Raw genomic sequence first — 18,889 nt, 5'->3', positions numbered from 1 at the left:
CAGAGCAAGGTTCTTTTGGGCTGATGAGGACACGCTAAAAGGCCATGGAGACCTAAGCAGATGAGGGGTGACCACAAGATGACCGGCGACACAAAAGGTATTACTGTAAATGGGGGATAAGTGTGTAATGACAAGAGAAGAAATGCACTCTGTTTCAAGGTGCAATTTCTACAATGATACAGGAAAAGTACAGAGACCTTAGACACACTGCAGTTAAAGTTTTGTGCACTTGACATTAATGAGTGAAGGTTTCACTTGGACTTACTTGTGTATTGCGCCCTGAAGTATAACTGTGTTGATAACGCAGGGGTAAATATACAGATGAGACAGAAATAAAAAGCATTATTATATTTTTTCATATATAATTTCAATTAGCCTACAGCAGGTCTGACCAACACCAACTCTTCAAACTGAAGTTATAAGAAACTTCAGTCTTTTTTTCCCTTCTTTTCTTTAGTTCTTTAATTTTTTTTTAATTAAACAAAACACAAAAAAGCAAAAAAATGTCAATTGCATACAAAATATTGTCTTATAAACATTATGTAAGAGACAAAAAGATGCTGTAATTCTGAGGCATAAAGAACGTCTAGAACCAATTCTGTAAAGCAGCTTTGTGACAACGTCAGCTATAAAAAAATGCTATAAAAATAAATTTGGATTTGAATTGATTTGAAAATGTTTATATTATATAAACAATAAATAAATAAATAAAAAGCAAGGAACAGTGTAAGATTAGGGCTCAGTTGAAAGCTTTTAACTAAATGCACCCAGTCTACTTTATTCTTATTTATCAGCTCTATTTATGTCATTGTTTATACATATTTTAAAAAATGTCCACTGCTCATTATATTATGTGAAAATGTCAGAAAAATAGCATGGAAATACTGCCCTGGATTATGAGTGATGTATATATAGCACATACATCTATCTCTCTCCCTCTCTCACACACACACACACACACACACACACACACACACACACACACACACAGAAAAGATAGCACTCATCACGTAGCAGAATCCAGGCTTTTTTTTATTGGTGTTTTAGCTGTAATTGGGCGTCCTGTGCTACACCGTGTTGTGGATTTGTTCATCAACGGAAGTTAATCTCAGCTATTGTTAAATTTATAGGGTGCTGTTTCTATGTCGCCACTCCTCCATTCCTCATCTGTGTTTGGCGAAGGAAAGCCCCACTTAGCTATTAATTATATCAATGCAGAAAGGAGCTGTAGCCAGCCGTGCTAACCCTCCTTTTATTCCCTTTAATACACATTTTAAAACAGCTTCATTATAATAATGTATTTTGATTAATGGTGTTTACGGCAGAGTTCGCTCATGTAAACTGCTTATCCATAAATTAAACTAATAAAAGTACACTTGATGAAATATTGCACAAACGTTGAGCGCGATACTGCGTTTTAATTTATTTTCAGCACACAGAGTCTTAAAAATAAAATGTACATAGTGTGTACAGGCAGTGGAAGTGTGAATATGAATCAGTTATATTCCACTTGATCCGAGACCCTCAACAGAAATATAAAAATCAGACATGTTCATGAATAAATACGGAGAAAAGCCTTGATATAAACTTGATATAAAACGCTTTCAGTCGGCTATTAAGAAAATGAACGAAATAGACTGGAAATGCTATAAAATGTCTTTCAAAAAGTGAATAAAACCAAACAAATAAAGATTAGTGCACTAACAAGTAACATTACATCAGCAGCTGTATTTCTATGCTCCTACACAAGCCTAATCCTGCTGCAGGAGGCATTAATTCCTCTGTACGCTCCAAAGTTTAAAAGGGCAACATATGCACAGCTTAGTGGAGACCTTCCCATTAGCAGCAATCAGCCTCTCTTCATTTTGAACAATTTCCAAGTAGCCAAACACATTAATTCCTGTAATTATACTGATGTGTATGTATTTGCCTCCCATGAGGAAACAGGTACTGATCTGGAATGAGTATAAACATTTGGGGAAGGAAAAAAAGCCTTAAAAAATACCTCAGTCAGTCCACAGACAGAGACAAACAATGTGCTCTTTTTAAAGCCATGCAAAAATGATTACGCTATGATTTCATTTCGTTTTGTTCATGCAATAAAGCATAACTGCATCAGCCCAAAGCATGCAGAGGAAATTAGCCATAACCACTCACGCTGGAATGAAAGTTAAGTGCTGTGCAGACTTTCTCTGCACTAATTGAACTTTGCAAACCACTGAACCCAACCAGTTAAAGCTTCATGTATAAATAAGTTATGTTGTAATTTGTGTAGATTAATAAGCATATGAGAAAAAGCAACAAGCTAATCGATGTTTACAATATTGCCCACCATCATTACCAGCATAAATCACTGCCCAGCTGTAAAGAATCAATATGTTTCATTTTAATTTTTCTGGATGATTTGAGCACAGCAGCTGCCCTTTTATTCTGAGAAGATTTCAAAAGGAAAGGATTAATTGAAATGTTCAAAAATGACCTGTTAAAATTAATTCATGTTCAAAGTCACTTCTGAAAAAAAAATATTTTTGAAGTATATTTTAATGAAACCACTTTGATTTTTAATTTTGAAATCGAGTTTCATTTCATTAAATCAAATCAACTTATTATTAATCACTGAACACAAACGTTATCGTTAGAAGCTTATGGATAAAGTTAAGTAAATAAAATCAGACAATGCTACTTTCAGTGTTTTATAATGTAAACAGATTGAAATAATTGTCCTTGAATGTGTTCATTTCACAAAAACATTGGAATCCATTCCTTCTTCTGTGAGTAATCTTCAGAGTTTACACCAGCACAGTTAGGAATGGGAGTCTGCAGAAAAGAGGATGATGCTGATGTTTTAAATGTATTTCTTTTTTTAAACACAGAGTGTAAAAGAAATCCCACACATGGGTTCATTATACATAGAAAAAAGGGGCTTTTAATGAGTTACCATTGCTTCCACTGGAACACACAACGCACCACAACAGAAAGAGCATTTTACAGTTATTATTTAACGTATAACAGAGCTATGACATGCTTCTTCATAAATGTTGATGGATTTCTTCATGCTAATGGTAAATTTAGCTAACTGCCTATCAAAGACATTCATAATCTACTGCCACCCAACAAAGACAACAGTGTCATAATTGCACTAGCAGGACAAATATGGTTTAGAACGGTGTGTAGTCCCCTTACGAAGCATTTTAGGCAAATATTAATAATCCGTAGCTGCAATACATCAGTGCTGTTAATATTAGACCTGTATTAGACTACAGAATTCAAGCACATGAAATCAGAGCTCCTTGTTTTGATGCAGATTTATAATTGGGGTCTGAACTGGTCTAGCATCCAAGGTAACAAAAGCCTGTTTACCCTGGAGGTAAATGTAGCAGCGAGCTAGAGAGAAAGTGGGGGGAGGGGGGGAGAGGGGGGGACAGTGTAAAAGCTTTGTTGAGTGAGTCGAACATTTTAACATCGTCGTATTTCATCTAAAATCAGTGACAACAAAATTGCCTGGAGCATGCTTTTCTCCCCCTCTTCACAAACTTAACTATGACATCTGGCATGGGTTTATGAAAGGCAAGACAACAGACACTCCTGAAGCTCGGCAAATGTGTGTCAGGAAAAAAGGGGGAGAGAGGGAGAGAGAGAGAGAGAGAGAGAGAGAGAGAGAGAGAGAGATACTAGAGGGACCAAAATGTAAAAAGATCAGTAATTACCATTATTTAAACAGCTTCAAATAATAAGTGGATTATGCCTCACCAGTCTATTGTGAGGCAAAAGCGTTTCTTAAATGCCTCTGATGTAAAGCTTTTTGTAGTGGAATATCTCAGAGCTATAACACACCACACGCACAGGGACAAACGAAACCTATAGCTGCAACTTCTCATTGCCTCCACCAAACTGAAGAGCTTATTAGAACCTGCGTCTGCCAACGGAGACCTGCCTCCTTCAGTTTATCACAGAGAGACAATAAAATATCAACATAGTAAGAGATTTAATAAATGACTTACAGACACAGGTGAGCAGTTCAGAAATGTAAAATAAAATTACAGATGCAGATGTAACTCAAACTCCGCCTTTAACATAAAATCTTCACCTCTTGGATCAACTCATTACATTTAAGGTGTTAAATTATTATTATTATTATTTATTATTATTAAGTTAACTATTTATACACCAATTAGCCATAATATTATGACCACCTCGTTGGTTGTATACTCACGGTCCATTCTCTCAGCTTCACTCACCATACAAGAGCACTTTATAATAGAATTCTACAGTATATCTAGTACTGTGCATACTTTATTTACCCCTTTTCTCTCTGTTCTTCAATAGACAGGACCTCCAGAAGACCACCACAGAGCAGGTGTGATTTGGGTGATGGGTCATTCTCAGTGCTGCAGTGACACTGACGTTGTGGTGGTGTGTTAGTGTGTGTTGTGGTGGTACGAGTGGATCGGACACAGCAGTGCTGCTGGAAATTTTAAACACTCATTGTCCACTCTGTTAGACACACCGACCTCACTGGTCCAAAGTCAGTGACAGAAGCACATAATTTATTTACAGTTTTTGTGGGTCATTCTCTAGTCCTATATCAGTGGACACAGGACGTTGTTGGCTGGACATTTTTGGTTAGTGGACTATTCTCAGTGATGACGTTGAGGGGTTTAAAACTCCAACAGCACTGCTGGGTCTGATCCACTCATACTGGTGCAACACACACAAACCCATCACCAGCACTTCATGCACTTCTCTGTGGTGGCCCTGACCGGGGTGAAAGGGGGAACTACAGTTTACAATTATAAAAGTACTAGGTGCTCCTGTATGGTCAGTGGAGCTGAGAGAATGGACAGTGAGTGTAGAAACAAGGAGATGGTCATAATGTAATGGTTGATTGGTGTATGTCTGTGTAATATATATGTAACATCTAATGATTTTTAGATTATTTTTTGAAAATTTCTCTTGTTCAGTTTTTGACTTGATTGAGTTTTAAATGAAATCCTGCAACCGCCATATTCATATCCTAATAAAAATTAATAAATAATTGCAATAACCCTGACCACAGCAAAGACATTTCTGATGATAAATATGTTTTATTTGTTTTCCTTCCATTCACCAGATTAGAAAGCAATACCTCAGACTGTTTTCCCATATCTGTTATCACGACTAATATCAGCGTAGCATAGATTATTATTACTGACAAAGCATAAACATAAACTTTGTAACCACTCTAGTCTGAGTCATATTACCTAAAGAAAACACAGCACCGTTTCTCACATCACGTTTTCCTCACAGAGCAGTAGGAATGTTCTCATAAATGTAAGTTTAGTAGCAGCAGTAATTCACTACATATTCATACTGATCTGATATTAACTATAAATATAGCATTTATGCTTCATGGCTGTGGTGTGATGTCTCGGATTAATGTCTGATTAATACATCAGTTCTTTTTAAATGTCAGGAGATCAGTCTTTAATGAAGGCCAGAGTTAGTGGCAAAAATTACAATTTAACCAGAAGATAATTTGAACACGTAACATCAGAAGAGGTATGTTTGATTTTGTGTGTGTGTGCATGTGTGTGTGTGTGTGCAGGAATGATACAAGAGTATGTGAAGGGTGAAAAAGGTCTTGATCTCGAGCACAGATTTGGTGTAAGGATTGTCTAGCAGCTCCCTCTTGTGGAAAGAGGTGGAACTACTGGTCTTCATCATGCGGCAGTGTCTTTTGCAGCAGTTCCTAATCTCAATCTCTCTCTCTCTCTCTCTCTCTCTCTCTGCTACAACAAGCCTCTCTAGTCCAACTCTCTAGCCTCCATCTGCATTTGTAGCCAGTGTGTTGTCTCTGGCCAATGCCACTGACCCCCTGCTCAAATATTTAGCCATTCGATTGCGAGACCCCTTTAAGGAACTGCTCACCATAAACAAATCAATGGGCTGAGTTCAAATGCCAGGCGAGTGGTTTGAACGTAAACAGGTTCACTTGGTGGCTATGGAGAGATTTTTCTTCCTCAAAGCCAGCTCACTGCAGAAGAGAGAGAGAGAGAGAGAGAGAGAGAGAGAGAGAGAGAGAGAGAGAGAGAGAGAGAGCAATGGGATGCAAATGTATGCACAGCCATATAGTTTGCATATGCATACAGAGCGGGGAGGGATTACACCCAGGGCTAGCTCCTGCTACTGAAAGGGGTTGCAAACCAGGGCAAACGTTTGGACAATGCTCAGGCAACGGCTGGAGAACATTGCAGGGATAAGGGAAAAAACAGGGCCGATGCGTGTTTACTAGGAAAAGGGAGTGGAGGGAGAGTGTAACAGACGAATGATGAGAGAGGATTCTGCATATCTGCAGCCAACAAACTACCATGATACTCATACTGATATCACAAAGCTCCTGAAGTGATAGTTTGGCCAAGAATTTTTACAGTTTCTCCACTAACCACAAATAGTGGCCAATATACTGTATGTTTGGTTTCCAAAGAAAGCATGAACAATTTTACACTGGAGATCCAAGGCTCATAAAGCAATGCTAACTATTAATGGAAGTGCTTGTGCTACCAGGCCTACTACATTTGCCTTATATTGACTCGTTATCTGGCAGTAAACAGTCAGCGTAAACAGGCAGGTATAATCCTACTGGTATTGTGCAATGTTCTTTTGTCTGTTTCCATAACAGTATAATCACAATGTTCGAAAACGGTGGACACCTGCTCGTTCAACATTTAGTAGTCATCACTTGCTGCAGTAACAGCTTCCAATCCTCTGGCAAGGCTTTATACTAGGTGTTGGAACATGTCTGTGATGATTTAATGGCAATCAGACAACACCACATTAAGTGGAGGTCAGATGCTGAGGTTAGATGATTGGTTCTGGATCAACAGATCAAGCCACTCCAAATCATCCCAAAGGAACTGGACAGAGCTCCATCAGTAATTACAAGGGATGCTGTAGGAAGACTGTAGGACCCCCTCTCAAAGGACCACCAAAGGGCAGGCATGATTTGAGAGGTGGGTCATTGGCAACACTGCAGTGTCTAAGTTTTGAAATGTTGAAGGACTAGAGGACGACTACAACACACTGTGCTGCAACAGACAAGCTACTGTCTCTGAAATGACATCTAATGCGTCGACCAATAAGCTGTGTCTAACTGAGGGGCCAGTGAGTGAGACCAGGGTTAAAATACTCCAGCAGCACTGCTGTGTCTGATCAGCTTGTACCAACACAACACACACTAACACACCACAACCATCTCAGTGTCACTGCAGCGCTGAGAATGATCCAAACCCAAATATGACCTGCTCTGTGGTGGTCCTCTGAGGGTCCTGACCATTGTAGAACAAGTCTGAAGGCTGAAAAAGTATGCAGGGCATCGGATGGTCTACAGTGTGTAACTGTAGCACAACAAAGTCCTTCTGTATGGTCAGTGGGGCTGAGAGAATGGACAGTTAGTGTAGGAACAGGGAAGGCAATTACATTTATTGGCTGTTTGGTACCTCTCTCAAGCAATATCTGTTGCTATTACATGTGCATGTGCAATGTAATTGTAACACTGTTTGGAATTTAATATGAATAAGAATTCACTGTAAAATTGACATGTATTAAAATGGCTGAGTATTTTTTCAATGATATATATTATGAATAGAGAATAAAGCAGAATGCCACAGAACTTGTGTCCTTTTCCAAAGGATATGTTGGAATGTTTATGGACTTGAAGGTTTGTACTTGGCACCTGAGTCTTTACTAATGTGTAAAAGTAACTGACAGAACTAAAATCACTGAGGAACACTGGTAATTACATTACCACACCTGCCCATGTAAAAATACCCAAACTGTACAATATTTTACTGTATTAACAGATGGATGCCTGCCTGCACCAGTTAACAAAAGGTTAATGTGCCAATATATCCTTGCTGTGAAATGCAAGGCCAGTGAGAAAGTGTTCACATGTTTAGCCATATAGATGCAGCCCACCGAGGCTCTGTTTGGGGGGCAGGGAGCGATACAGGATGAAGGTGCTGGGTGATAATTGTGCAGTGTCATGTCAAGAGAAGGGCTGGAGCGAGTGTGATAAATTCTGGGTGACCCCTCGTCAGGACTGGGGGAAAGGACAGAGTGCCCTTGCTGTTCCCTTAAGGCATACACAATCTCACTGCCCCCAGTCCACGGCATTAATATCTCCAACACCACCCCTTGACAATACCCCATTATGTATGGTCCATGGGCCGTGTGTATTATACACTTTGAGCCAGAAACACTCTTCTTTCTTCTACTTGCCACTGGAGCTGGAGCCACAAGAGAGAGAAAAAAAGGGGAGTAGTTTACTTTCTTGTCTTGTTCCCTTTGTTATGGACAATAGCTGCATCATAAATGTCTTTTCCTTTCCAGCATCATTCCAGTGATAACACCATGGTTCGTCTTTGCACATGTTCTGACATGCCACTACGTGGGCTACGTCACAGAAGGTTGTTGCTTATTGTTTTGTGATGTCACAAATTCCACATTTTCATCTAGCCTAAAATAATTCAGCCCTACCCATTCATCCTGAAATATAGGATTATAGAAGGCATAAAAATGATGCGGTTTTGGTTAGATAAACCACACACATTCCATAAGTGGACATCAAGACCATAAAAGAAACAGTAGAATACAAAAAAACTATCAGTCTACAGCTGCTTAGACGAAAAGAAAGTGTGTCAGATATGTGTAAAGTGCTGAGGGGGATTAAGAAAATGGAGCGAGTGCTTCAGCAGCCATGTCCAGCCCAGCCGGAGACGTATTATGATGTCTCTAAACACAGAGCATGTCTGGTGACACCAGGCCTGTCCAGATATCGATTGCTGGAGCAGCTACAACACTAATAGTAGTGGAGAGCCATTGAGCTTTAAAGCAAATAGTCCTTCTTCCTGGCCAGGGTGCTCGCGGCGGATCAATACATCACCGTCGAGCCTTACGCCACGCCCGCTAATGCCTCTGTCTGTCTGCACTAATGGCCTGAGCGCTAGTTACTGTGGAGCAGAAGGCTGGCCTCCACCTGACCACAGCTTCATAATACTGTACAGATCTTTGAGAAGAAATAACTGGAGATATCAGGAAGGCTTGTTTAGACTTATAGCAAGTCTAATATAGGTTTTAATTAGGATGAACATATAAAAACCACAGCCACTTTCACATTATATAATCAGATCAGTTTTTGAGGATTTTCATTTACTCATTTAAAAGTAAATAAAAAAGTGAAATATAATTATGATTATTGGCCAGAAATGTAGTGGGGAGCACTGCTGGCCTTCGTACAAGGTACATAATTCAGACAAGAACACTACTGCTATATCAGTAAGGATACAGTACACACACCTACTCTACCTTAAATACAACTAGTGAACCCTAACTATAACCTTAAAATGAAATGGTTTGCATTGTGGGGACCAACAGGCAGTCCCCACAAATAACACAATCCCTACAACATGGCTGGGTAGACAGGTATTCATCCCCACACACACAGTGGTACTAATAAGAGTCCTGTGGAAAAGTTCTGACTTTTCTGACCGATATTAAGATTCTCTGGACTGGAATGCCTACTATGTAAACTATTGTAAACTAGAAAAAATAGAAAAAATACACAGATTACAATTTAGTTATTTTCCTGTACAAACCCTTTAAAATATTTTAATGTATTTTAAATGTAATATTTCGTAGTTATTGCATTGTAAGGTATTGATTATGTAAAAATATTAGTCCTTGATTACAATATTGACCCAAAAATTCTATATAGGCACATCAATATGTTTAAGAACAATTATAAGAACTGAGAACTAAAAACAGCAGGCATTTTCCAGTGATGGTTAGCCCACGAATCTCCATAAAACCCTACGAAGGTTCTTCATTCTCTCTGCAGACCTGTTTAAGGATGGTACTGTACAGTCAGTTGCAAACCAGGTTCAAAGCAAAAAAAAAAGTCTTTCCAACTAGAACCATCTGATCCTCGTCCCAGGATCAGCTCCCACAATAAGCCAGATCCAGAGAGCTGAAAGCAAGAGGAAAAAGAGAGCAATCCCTCCAAGTGTGCAGAAAAGTGGAGCAAGCAAACAAAATGGCTGATGTGTGAGGAGTGAGCAAGAGAGCTTGGAGGAGTTTGATGAGAGAGAGAGGTGTGTGTGTGGGGAGAGAGAGAGAGAGAGAGAGAGAGAGAGAGGGAGAGAGAGAGAGAGAGGCCAAAGCACAGAGTTGCACAGGTCTCTAAAGTCCAGGCACTGAGCCCCGGGCCCTGAGAGCCTTTTCCCACCTGATCCCTGCTCTGCTGACCGTTGGGAGAATTGTTGCCATCCCCACGGCTAACTGCAGCTAACGCTGAAAGTGCTGGACGGTTTTCAGCTCTGATGAGCTTTTCACACTTTCTATACAAAGCTTTGTGTTTCTATACTTTCTGTGGACTTTAGATGCAAACTAAACCCTGTTCACCTGTACTACCCGAGAACCCATACAGCACTTATCCAAAATACTCAACACACTCAGGCAGACCATTTTTATTTCAACTGTGATTCTTTACAGAAATAACTACATTCAGAACTACATCTTTACATGCAACTGATCAGGCAAGAGAAACGTATCATATTTTACTTATTGGTAGAGACATGCTGTATTACAGAACACTAGAAGTTAATATTCATGACCCAATATGATGCACTTTACACTTGATGATTGTTAGGGACATTAGCTTTTGTAGCTCCCATTCAATGTCTGTAACGGCTTATCCAGTTTAGGGTCGCGGTGGGTCCAGAGCCTACCCAGAATCCCTGGGCACAAGGTGGGAACACACACTGGAGGGGGCGCCAGTCCTTCACAGGATGATACACACACATATTCACACATACGGACACTTTTGAGTCACCAATCCACCTACGAACGTGTGTTTTTGGACTGTGGGAGGAAACCGGAGCACCCGGAGGAAACCCGCGCGGACACAGGGAGAACACACCAACTCCTTACAAACAGTCACCCGGAGCGGGATTCGAACCCACACCCTCCAGGTCCCTGGAGCTGTGTGACTGCGACACTCCCTGCTGGTATCTGGGGTAATTGCTGCTACATGAGACTCACTGCTTATTGAAAGCTCAAATTTCACCCATGAACTCAGTTAAATTAGTATACGTTCACCTTCAAAAACACACCAAAAGCTACCAGGACGGTCACTGTCCTGTTTTGGTCCTGTGTTTGGTCCTGTTTTACTGAGCCACACTTAGCAGTGACTGAGATCACAAGTGCATCCATTTGTCCCCATTTATTTATGTTCTTTGCTTGTAGCCTCATGACGGCATTCATAGTTACTGTGATGGTTAATGTGATTGAGTATGTGTTTAGGTCTCTCAGTATTCCTGTGTAGTCTCTAGGCTATTTTTACTTATTAAACATTAATATACAACAGCACTTGCTTGTGCCTTTATGTTATATTTGCTCCTCATGTGTGTGACGAACATGTAAATGTGACTGGACACGACATGCACATATTCAAAGAATATGTATAACTATAAATAACTGCCATTTATTTTCGCAACTAGTTCAAAAGGGTAATTCCATAGTACAGACATGTCTCATGTGTTCATGACTAAACTGGAGGTTAGGCCCATCATTTTGTGTACAAACGCCTCTGAACTAAACCCTAGTCTCTGGCGGCAGCTCTACTAAGCCTGAGCTGTGTGAACCGTGAGTCTGTAATGAAAAAATAAAAAACATGCTGGGACAGAATATGGCCCAAATGAGTAATTCCATCACACCGACAGAACGAGGGGAATATTCTCAATTCAATTTGAGTGTGTGATGGGCCCGGCCTCCTCATTTCTTAATGTCACTTTAACATCGTTGCGTGTTAATGAAGAGACGGGAGGTTAGGCCTAACTCAGAGCCATTATCCACTTATTAGACGCATTGACCCTAATGCTCCCCACTCCATTAAAACTGTATGAGGACGCGTCCCCCTGCCACGAGTCCAGGGTGAGATGGGCATGTGTGGAGATGAGAAGCATCAGCGTTCAGCTTCACTGAGCTGAGCTCAAGTGTGAACGCTACACCGCCCCTGTCTATTCTGACAGCGGCCTAGTGGGACACCCCAAATTCAGAGCACCCCAAGCACTCTCTCTCTCTCACACACACACACACACTCTCGCGACAGAACTACTGACATGGGTCACTAGCTCCTCTCATCCACCCACTTATCTCCTGACAAAATGTATCTGTCAGGTTGTGGGCGAGTCAGGGCCAGATGGTAATAGACAATTTCAAAGTGTGACGGGCGACGCCGCGCTGGGCGCTTTTGGACATCCTCAAGAAATCAGAGGCTGGTTCCAATTCTATACAAGAGAGCGTGTCCATTGAAAAAAAAAAGCACACAAAACACAGTGATGCTTCAACGAGTCCCTTTCCACTTTCTCACCCAACCGGGAAAGATAAACATATTTGTTCCTTTTACTCTTCCATAGAGTCTGTGATTGAATACAATGGCTTAAAGGAATAGTGAAAACCGACACAATATTCTCTTCACCCCCCAAATGCAGTCATTCAGCCAAGACGTGTCGTGTTTGAATGTGGTTAATGTGTTGGACACTTATAGCTACTAGTTATCATGCTCACTTGCCATGTTAGGTTTTAAGAGTCATGAGCAAAAGGCTGAATATGTCTCCTCAGCTGCTGACTGAAAATGAAGGGACTAACTTAAATTTTGCTCTTTCTACAAAATGCAAAGATGCTACAAATATTTTGTAGTAGTCACATTTAATGTATTTTTTTTTAAAAATAAAACACTTCACAGTGTGTAATGAAAATCTATATTTCAAAATAAATTAAATTAATAATAAAAAAATAAATAAATTAGCCAGTCTTTTTCTATTTAGTCTGGCTGGCTCCCATTTGGTTTAAGGCATTAAAATGCAAGAATGTGATTTTTGTAAGACACTTTTCCATTAAAAGAGCTAAGCGTAAACTGGTCCCTATTGCCTTTCTAACACATAAGGTGGCCTCTGTGCATTGTACTACGCAGGAGCTAAAATGATGCTGTTCAGATGCAGCGCACGGCCTCAGACGTTAAAAAAAGGGGCCGTCTTTTCGGAGGGCAGGGTAAGTGTGAGATTTCTTGCACTCTGAGGCTTATTTTCATGTTTGGAGTGTTTGGGTTGTAATTTCCACTGCCATTAGGGCCACTTTGAAGAATTACCCTCAGGAAAAAGGAATGTAGCGGGCTGTTGTGGGGTCAGCCGCCGGTGCCGACAGCTGCGAGTGCTGCGAGGTCTGCGCAGTCACAGCAGTGGCACTGTCCCGAGCCTGAACCCAAACTCTGCACTAACCATACCATTCCCCTCTGCTCCCCTGACCCCATTACTTCAACCTCCATCAGAAAGCCCCCGAAACAGAGCCCGTCTGATTGCTCCGTCTCTCCGTGCCTTCGCCCTCTCATAATGTTATCTTAAGAAACGTGGAAACCATTGCGCTGGGTTTTCATTTCGACAGCCAGAGCTGAAAATGACTACCACATTGGGCAATCTGCAGAGGGAGAGGCAGTACCTGAGCGCCAGCTGTGGGAACACTGGAACGTCCCAGGAGGAGAACCTGTCCTCTCGCGAATGCGAGCCTAGCCTAGCCTAGATGCTAAATCAGAAGACAATCAATTTACAGTTGTACAGTCACACTTCTGCAATAGTTCATTACAATTAGGGAAAACATGTCAAATGAGAGTTTTTGATGAACTGCTCCATTAAATGATATAAATATTTGTATGTCATCATTAATATATATGGTATTTCTGCCCATGGAAATACAATAAAACATGTTTTCATTTTGTTTTATGAAAATAAATACATACTTTTGCACTCAAAGTTGCATATTTTGCACTTTATATGGGACCATTCACATATGCATTGCACACCAATTGTTTGAAATTTTAAATTTTTCTCCTTAGTTATAAAGTAGTGTTATGTAGCTTTATCCATACCTTTATTTTTATTTATTTATCTTAGAGCCGCTGTCTTATTTAATTAATTATTTATTTTTTCATTGTAGTGAGCAGTCAGTAAAGCATTTCACTGCGACTTGTACAATGTACGACTAGGTATGTGACATATAAACTTGGATTTGGTTTGATATTATTTTATTTAATTTCATATTCTCTCAGAGAGAACACTTCCACACACTGCAATGCACAGCTGCTTGAATTAAACATATGGGGGAAACATGGTCTTTTTTATAAACGCTAAACTTACAGTAAGGTAGTTAAGGTTGTTCACTGGAGATGATCTGTTAAACTTGCACTTTTTACATGTCAGAATGCTATTTCAACTTTGTGTAATACAATGAACAGATGGTACTTATGTGTAAACTGTGATGTTAGCTTCTGTAAATGAAGCTCTGTATAATGCTAAATATATACACCACAGCTAGCTTGTTTTTACCATAATACAAACCTCATATAGATGCTGGTGAATATTTGTATTTCCTTTGTAGTGGTGTATATGAGGGAAAACTGATGTCATGAATTGAAAAAGCAGAGATTTTTATTACAGCATCATCCTATAATGCCAAGCCAACCTATCAGATTTCCCCATTAAACAATAGATGTTATAAAAGAACATGGAGGCGATAATACACTCTGCACCACAGCTGCTGTCTCGTGAAATAAAAAAATTCCTTATAAACAATAATGCTAGAATATAGTCTATATGTGTTCATACATTTCAAAGTTGCTCGCTTTTTATAGCTTCAGTATCGTTTTAACACAATCTGGAAAAGAGTTCTGGAGCTTGAGGTTGCATGAAAAGTTGTTCAGTTGGACAGACTTGGCCTGCTGGCTGCTATATGATAAGTCCTGCTCTAGCTGGTGAAGACTGTGAAGGTTAAGGGTTTGAATAACACAAATGACACCAAAATGACGCAATAAAAATAGAAAGAGATAAAAGATTGTAAGAGCACAAAGTAAGCCAGCAGTGTAAATGGGAGATGTTGTCACGAGGATGAGAGATCACACAGAGCGAGAAGAGATGGAGTCAGAAGCTCTAGTGTCCTTTCCAGGCTCAGGCTGAGGAGCAGTGCTGGAAGAGGCAGGATCTATCTGCCGTTCTTAGCAGGGATTACAGGGGCCACTTGTTCAGCAGAGCCCACTTCTCATTACCCCAGCCTGGACCAGGCAGCGGCTGGCAAAATCTGTCACCGCAGTCCAGCACAAGTGGCAATCCAAATTGAAAAAGTCTGCCATGAGTGGAGAGGAGTGGGGGGGGGGGTAAGCTATGGAGTGAGGGGAATGGGAATGGAGAGTGTGTGTGTGCAAGAGAGAGAGAGAGAGAGAGAGAGAGAGAAAGAGAGAGAGAGAGAGAGAGATAGGAAGAGAGGAGGGGGAAAAATGTGGTCATCAATTGCTGGCAGTAGATCGCAGGCAAAGATTATTGGAAGGCAACAGTGGAGCAGATGTCTGATGAGTGTCTATTAACCTGCTTCCTACACACACACACACACACACACACACACACACACGCGCGTGCACACACACACTTTCACTTCCTCGTCCAGCTCGTCATGATGTCAGACTGTGAAGCCTTGTCCAGCCCTATAGGAGGGGCTCGTAATCCCCCTGAAAAAAAAAATAAAAAAAAAATTAAAAAAAAGTCCAAGCCTGCACAGCGCTTCTGATTTGTCAGACTTATTGCATTGGCTGAGGCAGGACACTGAAGCAGCTAATCTGCCAGAAAAACACAGTTTCGCTATAACTGAGCTCATGAAAGACCAGAAGAGGTCAGCCATCTTGGAATGCCGCTGAAGTGTCCTCCGCATCTTCATATATTTGGAACATGATCGAGTTTAATTGATAACTGCGTACAGTGTTCCGTCGGCCATAAGAATGTTCAGATTTGGCGTGTTTTGGGACTGCACTAAGGGCCTCAGAGGCTTGGCTTTAGTCCTGTCTCTGCTTTGGCTGAGCATTTGCCATATGGAACGTACTACTCTAGGCCAAACCCACGCCAAAGTTCTCCTGTCCAGCTCCCCTAGGACAAAACAGTCAGCACTAAAATTAATACAACAGACTCTGAGTCCCTAGACCCCCTTAAATGTCTCTGGCAAGGCCAGCAGGGTTTTGGAAACAAAGGCCCAGCACTGCTTCCAGACAATCCACAATATCAATGTATTGTAACGCAGTGTCCTAAACTGTAGCTCTCTTAGAGTCGTCGTTCCATTCTTCCAGCCCATCTTGCTTTCATCTCAGTCTAGTCATCTCTTCTCATTAACACAGGCGCCAACTGGGATATTTTATTTTCCTATGGGCAGGAAGGACGTTCCAACACATACCATAGCACTCAGTCAAATGTAAGCATACAAACTGATGGAAGATCTACACTAAACACTTCAGTAGTGGACAAGATTGCGGCCCGAAAGAGCCACCAAAAAAACAATGGAGTGTCATTCATAAAATTGTAATTTACTTTTTGCTTTCATGTTTGTTTACCTTGCAGCGAAAATGCAGTTCCACACTAGCTTAAAATTAAAAACCCCATAAGATTTTCTGTCCTTAATGCTATGGGCCTGAATGTACATGGACCTATGTGTAGTTGTCAGGAAGCCATGTCTAAGGAAAGGAAAGTTACAATATTTCCAAAAAAAAAAAAAAATATATATATATATATATATATATATATGCAACCAACTTCTAGAACTGAACTTTGGAGATATAGAAAATATGTGAAAATATTCAATAAAAAGAAAAGCAAGTCTCCAACAATACTCTTTAATGAAGTCTCAGGGAGAATACAATAAAACTGAATTGAATTTGAAATTAGGTTCAGTAGTTGATTATATAAAAAAAGTTAAATATTTGACATATTTGATTTATTTTATTAATGCATCAATAGAAACTATATATTAGGAATTAAAAAACTGAAAATGGTGTGATTATATACACGAACACACAAATATTACATATACCCAATATTAAGAAAATCCTACCACCCCAAAAATCACCCCCCAGGAAAATCCGGCATATTTCTAGTAATGCACTTCATTTCATCGTATCTCTCTAACACATGCACAGACACACATTTTCTCTCTCTCACAAACACAAACACTTACACCCACGCACAAACCACATGGACAGGGACCATCTGAAATACAGATCATCCCCACCCAATCATTGGAGCCTAGCAGTTTGCTTCCATTAAAGCTTATTTTTACTAGCAAGCAATAAGCATGACCTGGGCAGACACGGCTGGCTTGGAGCAACGGAGGAGAGGCTAACCCTCTCCACATCTGGTGCTGTATTAAAGGCATATGGGATGTCCTGCTCAGGCAGCACAATCAGGACTGACCGGGGTGATGTCATGACCCCCCCAGCATCCCCTACCACCCCCACCACCCTCCAACCTGATGGAGCGCCAGCAAACTGTCATCAGCCCGGCCTGAGCGAGGGATGAGGAACGAGGGAGAGGGATAAAGGGATAGAGAGAGGAAACTGCGAGGAACAGGTTGGGATATTTCCTCCTGGCAGAGAAAGACCAAGGACCAACTGGTGAAGAGCGACGGACACCGAAATTGCCTTCATTTGATTTGATGATTGCAGTTCCTGTCTTTATTCCTGTAACCATCCTGTAGCACATTAATAATGCACTACACACCTATGACTTCATTTTCAAAAGCCACTGAAAGAAATCTCTTTTTGCGCATTTCGCAATGTTTACAAGCATTTCCAGATGGCTTGCAAAGCCCCACAAAAGCCAGCGGTTTATTGGGAATCTATAACAACATGACATCCTGCTGCTCAGTATGTAGCGGCTTCGACGTTGACTATTTTTACCTCCAAGTGACAAGCAGTGAGCCAATCAACCCGTCAGAGGAACGACACGCTTTTATTTTGTAGCTGCTAACAGAATTAGACATTAAAGAGGAGCTCCGTATTGTTTCCAAAAGTTGTGCATAATTCAGTGGCTGAGATGTAAACAGAGTAAATCAGGGAGGTTATATGGAAAATGGCTCAATAAAAAGAAACAGAGACTCTGATTTCTTTACAGTGGGGGTGATATGAAGCAGGGGTCTTGATTGTGTGATATGAATTTAGCCAGTTTATTTACTACATAAAGCACCCAGTGAAATTGTATTTTGAATTGATGCCAGTGGGTTGATGGGTGGCACTGTCACAAAGCTCCAGGGTCCCGGGGTTGTGGGTTCGATCCTGTTCCTGGGTCACTGTCTGAGAGGAGTTTGGTGGGTTCTTCCAGTATCTGCATGGGTTTCCTTCCACAGTCCAAAAGCATATGCTGCCATTTCTGTAGCTAGCACTAAACTATTCAGACGTCACACCACTGTGAACAGTTCTCTATACTATAATACCTAGCAATGTTCTCCAGGCACATTTTACATCAAGCTTCTCTGAATGGGTGATCAACCACTTTAAAGCTTGGGGGAAAAAAGAAAAACGATGTAAATGGCAGAATTCTGCTTGAACAGTAAGCCATGCATAAATTAGAGCTATCAATAAAAGCTGATCTGAGATCTGAGATCGTCTATTTGCATTACAACAAATCAAACAAGGCCCAGTAGAGGCCGAGAGCAAGAGGCCTGAAGTAACACTCACTCATCCCAATCCCATTCATGCTTTGGTGGCTTTCAGAAAGAAGAAAAAAAAGGGAACAGGTACGGGAGGTGGAGTGTGCAAGGTCCACTTGGGAGGTCCGCCAAGCCACACCAGGGGCAGTTTCCAGCCAAACGCTGCTTCAGCCGCCCCGGAGCGAACCCTTTGAGCATGTCATTGGGATGTAATGAGGTCAGATTACAGGTTGGGTGGCAGGTAATCCCTCGTTCATTAAAGACCCCACTCCGTGGCCAGCGGGACGGAAAAAAGGTGGGCATGTGTGTGTGTGTGTGTGAGCAATGGAACTCAATAACACTT

This window comes from Hoplias malabaricus, chromosome X2 (assembly GCF_029633855.1).
Source record: "Hoplias malabaricus isolate fHopMal1 chromosome X2, fHopMal1.hap1, whole genome shotgun sequence".
Taxonomy (NCBI): domain Eukaryota; kingdom Metazoa; phylum Chordata; class Actinopteri; order Characiformes; family Erythrinidae; genus Hoplias; species Hoplias malabaricus.
The sequence above is the reverse complement of the archived record's forward strand: the minus strand, read 5'-3'. Positions refer to the sequence as shown.